Source organism: Daktulosphaira vitifoliae, unplaced genomic scaffold (genome assembly GCF_025091365.1).
Source record: "Daktulosphaira vitifoliae isolate Bord-2020 unplaced genomic scaffold, ASM2509136v1 Scaffold_4, whole genome shotgun sequence".
Lineage (NCBI taxonomy): Eukaryota > Metazoa > Arthropoda > Insecta > Hemiptera > Phylloxeridae > Daktulosphaira > Daktulosphaira vitifoliae.
The window spans coordinates 6,780,349-6,789,415 of NW_026099575.1; the positions used below are offsets into that span (position 1 = coordinate 6,780,349).

Below are 9,067 nucleotides of genomic sequence, written 5' to 3' on the forward strand. Positions count from 1 at the left end.
ATCGATTTATATTTCAATGACAACAAATTTAAATAACCTATATTTTTAAACATCTTTTTTTATAGATTTTACAACCACGAACCGTGTAATAAGTTATTTTAAACAAACTACATCAACTCAGCGTACTAAATAATGAGTAGACACTTCCGACGTGTAATAATATCAATGACTAATGTATGATACAATTGAAAATACATTTAATTCAGATAATTGATATAATTATTAAACGCAATATAAATAAAACGAATGGAGTAGCATAGTCAAATTTTCTTGATGAGATGAGCAAATCACAGTCAGAAAACTATCCTATTCATTTATACATTGAGAGCTTTTTTTTTGCTCGTTATTTTATTTTAGAGATAAATGTTGTAGTCAGTAAGGGAGAGGCATAGCTATTATATATAAAAATCATTAGCAATTCATAACATGAAAATTTATTTATTATTATTAAATAACATAATACATGTTTACAAATAAAAAAAAAATTATAAATATTGACCTAGTAAACTTCTTAATAGATTACTACCAATTCCAGAGAATCCACTGAGTCTACTAGTAGTACCACCTACAAAATTTCTACTGTCAACATTGTCACCATCATAATTGCAACAACAATCACAATAGCAATTTCTGTCGTTGTAAGAAATAGTTACTGGAACGTGACATGCCTAAAAATATGTTTTTATCAACTATATTGAAATAAATAGGATAAGGTGGGGTAGGTTTATGAACGGGGAAAGAGGACGAATTCAAAACATTCAATATAATATTTTTAAACACATAAGAAAAATTTCCCAAGCGAAACTTCTCAAATTTTGAAAAAAGAAACCCTTATATTCAAATAATGGGATCGTTAAATAATATAATACATGTATTAAATATTAAATGTATTGTATAAATTGTATATAATGTAAAAAAAAACTTATGTATAGTATACTCTATATATAAATATTAGTTTTTTTTTATTTGAAAATTATAATTAATGTGATAAAAAGTATTTTTTTTCAATTATAAATTTTAGCTTCGATGCGAAGCGGAGAAGGTATTAATTTTACTATGATGTGTTTTTTTTTTTTTTTATGTCTGTTGCCACTTTTTCTCAGCTCTCACTGGACCGATTTCTTTCAAAAATACGTCAAAAGATCACAAATCGTATCTAGTTGAAGACATTACCCTTAAAAATTGAAAAAAATTCCCTCGTTCCCCGCAAATGGGGGAAATATCCAAAAAAATTACAAATTTAAAAATCGCTAATTTTCGAAATTTTTTCACTTTTTTTTCTTAAAACTTCCATAACTTTTTGAAAAATCAACAAATCAACATAATTTTTTTTTATACTAAAACCTTAGATATTTACCTTTCATTTGATATCATTTTTTTGAAAATCTATCACTTAACCTGCTCATTGGGGGGGATTTAAAATGGCAACTTTTTTACAAAAATTAATTTTTTCAACTTAATTTTTGAAAATGTTCCGGAAAGACTGCGTCCTTTAAACATATATCAAATTAAAGCTTATTTTATGTACTACAAAATGAAAAAAAAAAATTTGTCCCGACACTTTTTTTTCTACATTTAAACGGCTGCCGTAGTTAAAAAAACACTATTTTTGTGTTAAAATTTTCGATTTTCGATTTTAAATTTTCAACTTAAAAATGCTATAACTTTTTGAAAAATGTATATATCAGCACAAATTTTTTTTTTCTAAATACATTATAAGTACATCTTTCATTTGACATACTTTTTATTAAAATTGGACAATTTCCCCTTATATAGGGGGCGTTCAAAACTTAAAATATTGTAAAAAACATAGATCTTTTTCAACTGAACTTTTGAAAATGTTCCGGAAATACTGCGTCCTTTAAACATATATCAAATCAAAGGTTATGTTATATACTATCAAATGAAAAAAAAAAATTTGTCCCGACATCTTATCTTCTATGTGCAAATGGCTGTCGAAAATTTAAAAAAAAATGTAATGTTTGCGATAAAAATTACATTTTATCGGGATGTTTTTTGTACTTAAAACTGCCATAACTTTTTCAAAAATGAACAAATAAAAATAATATTTTTTTGTATTGAAACCTTAGATATTTCCCTTTCATTTGATATAATTTTTTTTGAAAATCTAACACTTATTCTGCTCACTGGGAGGATTTAAAATAGTAACTTTTTTACAAAAAATAACTTTTTCAACTTAATTTTTGAAAATGTTCCGGAAATACTGCGTCCTTTAAACATATATAAAATTAAAGCTTATTTTATGTACTACAAAATGAAAAAAAAAAATTTGTCCCGACGACCTATCTTCTATACGCAAATGGCTACCATATTCAAAAATATGCTATTTTTGTATGAAAATTATGGGTTTTGTATTTTATTTTAATAGAAGTTGATGTTGCTTTTGCAATTATCCATCAATTTTTTAAAATTAAACACTATCTACAGATTTGCATCGAAGCGTTTCTTATGATAGTGATTTTAATCACTGTCAGATTAAATCTAGACTGAACCCAACTATGCAATGTCTCCACTATGCCGCGACCCCACTGTGCTACCGTTTTTTTTTTTGTTTGTATTTGAAAAATAATTTTAAACGTTTTCATAAATAGAATTTTGAATCAATTGTTTCGTAAGGCGGGGATAGATGATGAACTTAAATTTATATGATTTTTCCAGACTTCTGTGAATGGTTTTGAATCTAAATTTGTAAGACAACTTCATTTGTATCTCGCCTAATACAGTGACTTTCGATTCTCTCAATCATCTTCATTGAGAACAAATATGAGTTTTCTAAAAATTGTTATTTTCGTCATCTTCTACAAATACGAGATAAAAATCGAAAAATATTGTAAAATAAAAAGAGTTATGAATTAATAATTACTAAGTAATATTTTTAGGATATTTAAGAGAAAATGTTGAAAAGGTTACCTCAGAATACTAATACCTAAAGTTTTGGTGTTCAAAAATTACATGAAAACACGAACAAATTCCCGGACGGCTTTCTCAAAATTTAAGACTTCAAATATATTGGGCATCTTAATTTATATAATTTTTTTATTTATGCATTAGGAACTTAAAAAACAAAAATATTTTAAAGAATTTGGAGAATCGCACGCTATTTCTTTTCACATACTTCTGTGTTTAAATAGCTCACAATTTATGAATTTATAACAGTTGTGTAAAAATATTTAAAGAAAAAAGTATTATCATATTTATAAAATAGACCTTTTTATTTTTAAATATATTTTTTTTTTGTTATTATAATAAAATAATTGTGATTTTAGGTTGTATTTTATTTAATGTAACTAGTATATTTGGGTTATATTTTCTCACGGAAGGGAGGTTCAAATATGAATATCATTCAGTGCATCACTGGTTAGCTCATATAATATTTGTTATTAAATTAAAAATGTGCATAAATTAAATTAATTTAAATAAAATTAACAGAAATAAAATGATACATTATGTATTTCAAATAATAAAATACAATTTAAAAAATGTACTTACTTTTATTGTTGACATTACCAAAATAATCAAAATTAGCAAAAACAGCGCAATTATTAGCCGAAACGTCATTTTTTTTGAAACTGTAATAGTATAAATGTAATTTATTCTTATTTCCTGTTAGCACTTAATTATTTATACCTTATCCATGTTTTATATTACTTATGATTTACAATTGTCTTTTAAAATGTCAATAGTATAACGAATATAAATTTCATTTTTAAATTAATGGTATTCATTTATTTGTAGAATGTTATTGTTAGAAATATCAATATTGTCGGTTTATAATTTAAGCACGGATATTCTTAAAAAAATGTTTCTAATAGTAACATTAATAGACAATATTTATAGTACCGTTTAATAAAATAACACAAGACATGTTAACTTGGGATGACGAAATCGACATAATATGAATACGTAGCGCTTATGTTATAATTCAGTTATTACGAAATTACTTTTTTTATTATCATCTTCTTATAATTTCTATTGCTTCGAGGTGGTAATAACGCTTTTCTGATTTCGCAAAATATTCATATTTTCTTGATATTTATTAGATAAAAAAGAAAAAAATAACTCTGAAAGAATTGTACTCATTACTTACCAAACAATTAATAAATATGAGTTTTTTTTTAAATCGCTTTATACGGCCCTTTGAGGGCGATTTATGGCTCATCTAAGAGGAAGATTTTTAACCCTGTATGCTCGGGGAGGGATAGTTAGTCCATCCCTTGTGAGAGGGATGGCAACTCCGCGATCACTATACTGATGACTCGTTCAGCAAACGCCCGTGACTGAATCTCGACCGGAGGCATTGCGCACTGCCGCGTTACCGATTCGGTCACACCATCTCTCTTAAATAATAATAACAATTTTAAATAATAAAAAATTGTACAATGCTTGATTATTGTAAATATGATTTTGTCATAATAATTAAAATTTAGGACATTTATTAATTCATTATCATAAATATTAACAACATATGTTCTTTAAATATCTAACGAAAAAATATACGGATATAGAATAGCTGGTTTGATTATAATCAGATCAGTTAAAATTTTCAGTCTACCATAATTATGCTAAACTGATAAATTAAGTTTTTAATAAAAATACTTTACTAGTTTGAGCGTTCTACAAGTGAAAGTTTAGGATAAGGGTGACAGACCCCAAGTAGTTGGGATTAAGGCGATGAAGAAGAAGAAAAAGAAGAGTTTGAGCGTTTTACTTGAATTTTATTGAACATGATGTTACATGAAAATCAAAAACTTTAATTTAATTTTCTCGAAATTAAAAAAAAAATCTCATATATTTCTTGCATCTAGCAACAATTGGTCTAGTTCATAATAAAAACTACATTAGTTTTATTGTTGTTACTATTATTTACGTAATCAATGTATTTGTATAAATGCCTTGCCGTATAGTGCGTATTTTATGTTGCTGATTTTTGCAAAATGCGGCGTTCTCTTTTATTTTCATTTTACATAATGGATAAATGAAAAGCTTGCTCATAATTTTTACTGAAATCGGAAAAAATACAAAAAATATAATAATAATTTAATATTACAATATAGTTTATCCATATTAATTAGTTATACATATGAAGAGTGCAGAATCTGTCAATTATTCAGGAGAGCAAAAACAAAGTTTATAAAGTTAAAATTTATATATTCAAATATATTTCTATCCTTTAAATGATCAAAAACAAAAATAGACACTTAAATGAAAGAAAAATGATAAAATTTTTCTTCGAATTGGTTTCATTACTTGATTGTATTGCTAATGGTCTATCGAATCAACCCATCAGGGTTGTTAAAAATGTTCTTTTTAAGAAAACCTGTTTTTAAAGCATAATTTGACAGTTTAAAAGGTTTTAAATTTCTCATATGACTTGTATAAATATTTAAATTGTTGGTGTTTTAATCACAGTCAAAATATGTTTTAAACGTAACAACTCTGCAAACAATTATTACTTTTTTTCTTTTGTATCTTTACATATTTATAAATTTATCATTATATTTCATTTATTATAAAGCATAACTATGTTTATAACTGCTAAAATATAATTGAATTACATACAGTGGTCCTCTAAAATTTTGTAGTGTGTTATGTGTTTATTAAACATAAGATATATGTAAACTATATTAGTTTATATGAATTTTATTACAGTTAAAATTAATTCAAAATATTAATATAAAAAAGGGGTTGTGTACAAAGTCATAGAGATAAAATTAAATAGATTTAAAAAAATGTTCTTACCTTTATAATATAATTCACTCATTAACATTGTTATTTTAAGTTTTTAAGACTTAATTTTTTTATTGATAGGGTAAACAATATTTTTATTAATCAATATTAAGTAATGACATTATTTTTTATTTTCTTACACAAATTTTGTCATGAATTGCAAAATTACTAAAATCGATTCATTTTAAGATTAATCTTATTTTAAGTTGAAAAATAACAGGTTAAACAGTTATTTATTTATATTATTGCTCGGTAGACTTACTCAAAATACTCTTACTATATTAATGGGGTAAGAGTTCGCTTTAACTTTTAATTTTACTTCAGTGTATTACTCATTATAAGGAGCTCTTATCTCACTATTAACACTGAATTTTACTTATTAATAGTTTGATAAACTTAAAAAAAATGATTATTTATAACTACCATAACTTGTATACGACAGGTTACTTTGAATAAAAAAAATTAAGAGCAATATAGGTTAATAAAACAAAATTCATATAAATTTAACATTTTTTTGATGAATTAAAAAAAAAATCGTGAGGTTTAAACCTTCAGTTAAAAAATATTAAAACTTTTTAATAATTATCATATTGAGAAACTTAAAAGTTATAAAACGTTATACGTTTCATAGTTAATTACCATTAATAAAATAATTATTATTTATTAATTTACACACAGAGATATTCAGTTCCATGTTAGCTACTAATACACCACAGAAAAAATATTAAACTACACGGGCTAATAGGGAAATAAAAGTGAGTACATTATCAAGACGCAAATCGATAAAATTGATAATCGTATTATGCTTTCAATATGTTTCGTGTAATCTATAACTAATTACTTTTATGTCTAAAATTAGACTAATACAGACTTCACGGTATATTCATAATATAGTTTTAGCATAATTATATTTATTTAAATAACTTAAAATGTTTTGTTTTGACGCGATAGATTACATTTCATCCCATTGGATCCAGTGCACTACCATTAAAAACATAATTTGCAACAGTATAGATAATAAACTTTACTGTTGAATGTTATAAAGACTGTTTAATTAATTTAATTCACATATTTTATTCATGTGATTGTGAACACTAATCACGGATTAGTCCAGCCTTTTAATTATACTTTTAATAGCCTAAATTCAACATTTTTCTATATTATAATGTCTAAAGTTTATTCTAAAAATAAAAGACATTTTCATTTATTTAAGTTTCATAATAAATTTTTATGGGTATTCGTTAATATGAATAATTGTTTTTTTGTTTTATTTACTAACTTTTATACCTTATATAATTATACAAGATAAAATATTTATTACGACCCTATAAGATACTAAGAATATTCTCACTTTATTGTATTTATATTACAATTAGGTGAGTTTATTTGCTTATAATTTTACATCTTTGGAGATTTTTTATAGAAACAATAATAGAGGCTTGAATTTAATGAAGGAATATGGAACTTTTACTTATAATTTAATAGTGTCTAGATCAATAAATGATATTTATGGATGTATGTTTTATAATTATTTTTTGTTCATTTTTAGTGAAAAATGAATTTCTAGTTAAATGGATTCATTATTTAAATTATTGTTTCAAACCATGATAAAAAAATATGATAATGTTAAATTAATTAACCATATATTTTTATGTAATTAATACTCAGATATGTTTTAATGATTTTGATTTCGGTATAAGCGTTATCATTAAGAGATACGTATTAACATTTAATACAGATTGAATAGACATGTTTATTAATCATTAGTTAAATATTTTATAATTTTCTTAAGACTTACTTATAAATATAATAATTTATATATACTTATTTATTTACTTATTCATAATAAATTGTTATAAAATTAACTAGGTCACAATTATATATAAAGCATTTATTGTTAGTTAAATTTAGTTTTAAAGCAGTCATTTTAACAACGAAGAATCAATTATCTTAGTGAAAGCTAGGTACGTACGAATTTATTATTTTAAGGGCTAAATATCTGTAGCTATTTAATGATATTAATTATTTCTAATAAAGCTAGTTGTCGTACAATATATATATATAGATGTTCAGTAAGTAAAGAAACAGGTCAGTTGTTACAAATAATAAGAACAATAAAAACTCGTTTCCTTACTTACTGAACACTCTATATATAGGTGTCTTTAAATATGTCTCTTATGTTTCTTTTTGTTTTTTCTACGTAACATTTATTATAACTTTCACATTATGTTTTATAAATGCGTGATTACACATTTTCTTCTACTTTATCTTTAGGTTTACCTAATAAATCTCTAAAATTATTACTCTTAGAAGCAACTAAATTCCAAAACTCTTAAAAACTCTAAGTAGCTCATTCGAAAAACCCGGATAATATAAAATACCTCTATACCTTAAAAATAATGTAGAAGAAGGGGTGGAATCGGGCATTTATAGAATACAATTCAAACGTTGTCATAAAATTTAAGTAGAACAAACAAAATTATAACAAAATAAGATACATAGGGGTCAGGCTTAAAGAAAACTTAAGAAATATTAAAATCAAAAAGTTGATAACTTTTTAAAATCATTAATCTAATTAGAAACGAAAATAATTACAAAGAACTTAAAGTAAGAGAGACAATATAAATGTTTTATTAAACATTCTTATTATTATAAGAATAATTAAATCATCCGTGACCTTGGCCCATTGAAAAATTTATTATTAAACTTGTGTAAATTGACAAAATATGACAATCGATTAAATAAAAATATCACTTAAAGATAACGCCACTATAAGGGTGATTTTTTGGAGGGGTGTCAGTATGTGTTTAGCGTTGATAATGGTAACAATGTATATGAAGTACATATCTGCGATTTAATAGTAATTTTTGTGACTTTGTAATCAATTTTTGTAATACATATTTTTTTTTAATAAATAAATAAATAATTTAAATATATTTTCAATTTTAAATATTAGCCAGGAGTGATTAATTTTTATTATGTATAGAATAAAATATGATTTATTTTTATGAATCAAGCTTACTGTAAGAAAAATTATTTCCAAGGATAGACTTTAGGAGTAACATTCGAAACAAATGGGAACTTATTATTATTTTAATAAAAACTGAAGAATAGATTAAATAAAACAATTACCAGTTTTCTACGTACTCTATTAGTTAAAAGTGATAGAAGTAAGTAACGTAAAAAAATTCTTATCTGTTCGTTATGATAAAAATAAAACGTCGCTAAATACTAACTAAATTTTAGCTTCGATGCGAAGCTGAGAAGGTATTGGTTTTACTATGATGTGTTTTTTTTTTTTTTTTTTTTTTTTTTTTTT

The 9,067-nt window shown here is 24.1% G+C and overlaps 1 protein-coding gene across 1 annotated transcript in view; it reads left to right on the plus strand.

Moving 5' to 3' along the window:
• The first annotated feature begins 7,622 nt into the window (after positions 1-7,622).
• LOC126904140 (UDP-glucosyltransferase 2-like) overlaps positions 7,623-9,067 on the plus strand; it is a 12,610-nt gene continuing 11,165 nt past the window's right edge. Inside the window, exon 1 of the mRNA XM_050682896.1 lies at positions 7,623-7,712. The gene's annotated coding sequence lies outside the window, so the exon portion shown is untranslated. The remainder of the gene's footprint in view (positions 7,713-9,067) is intronic.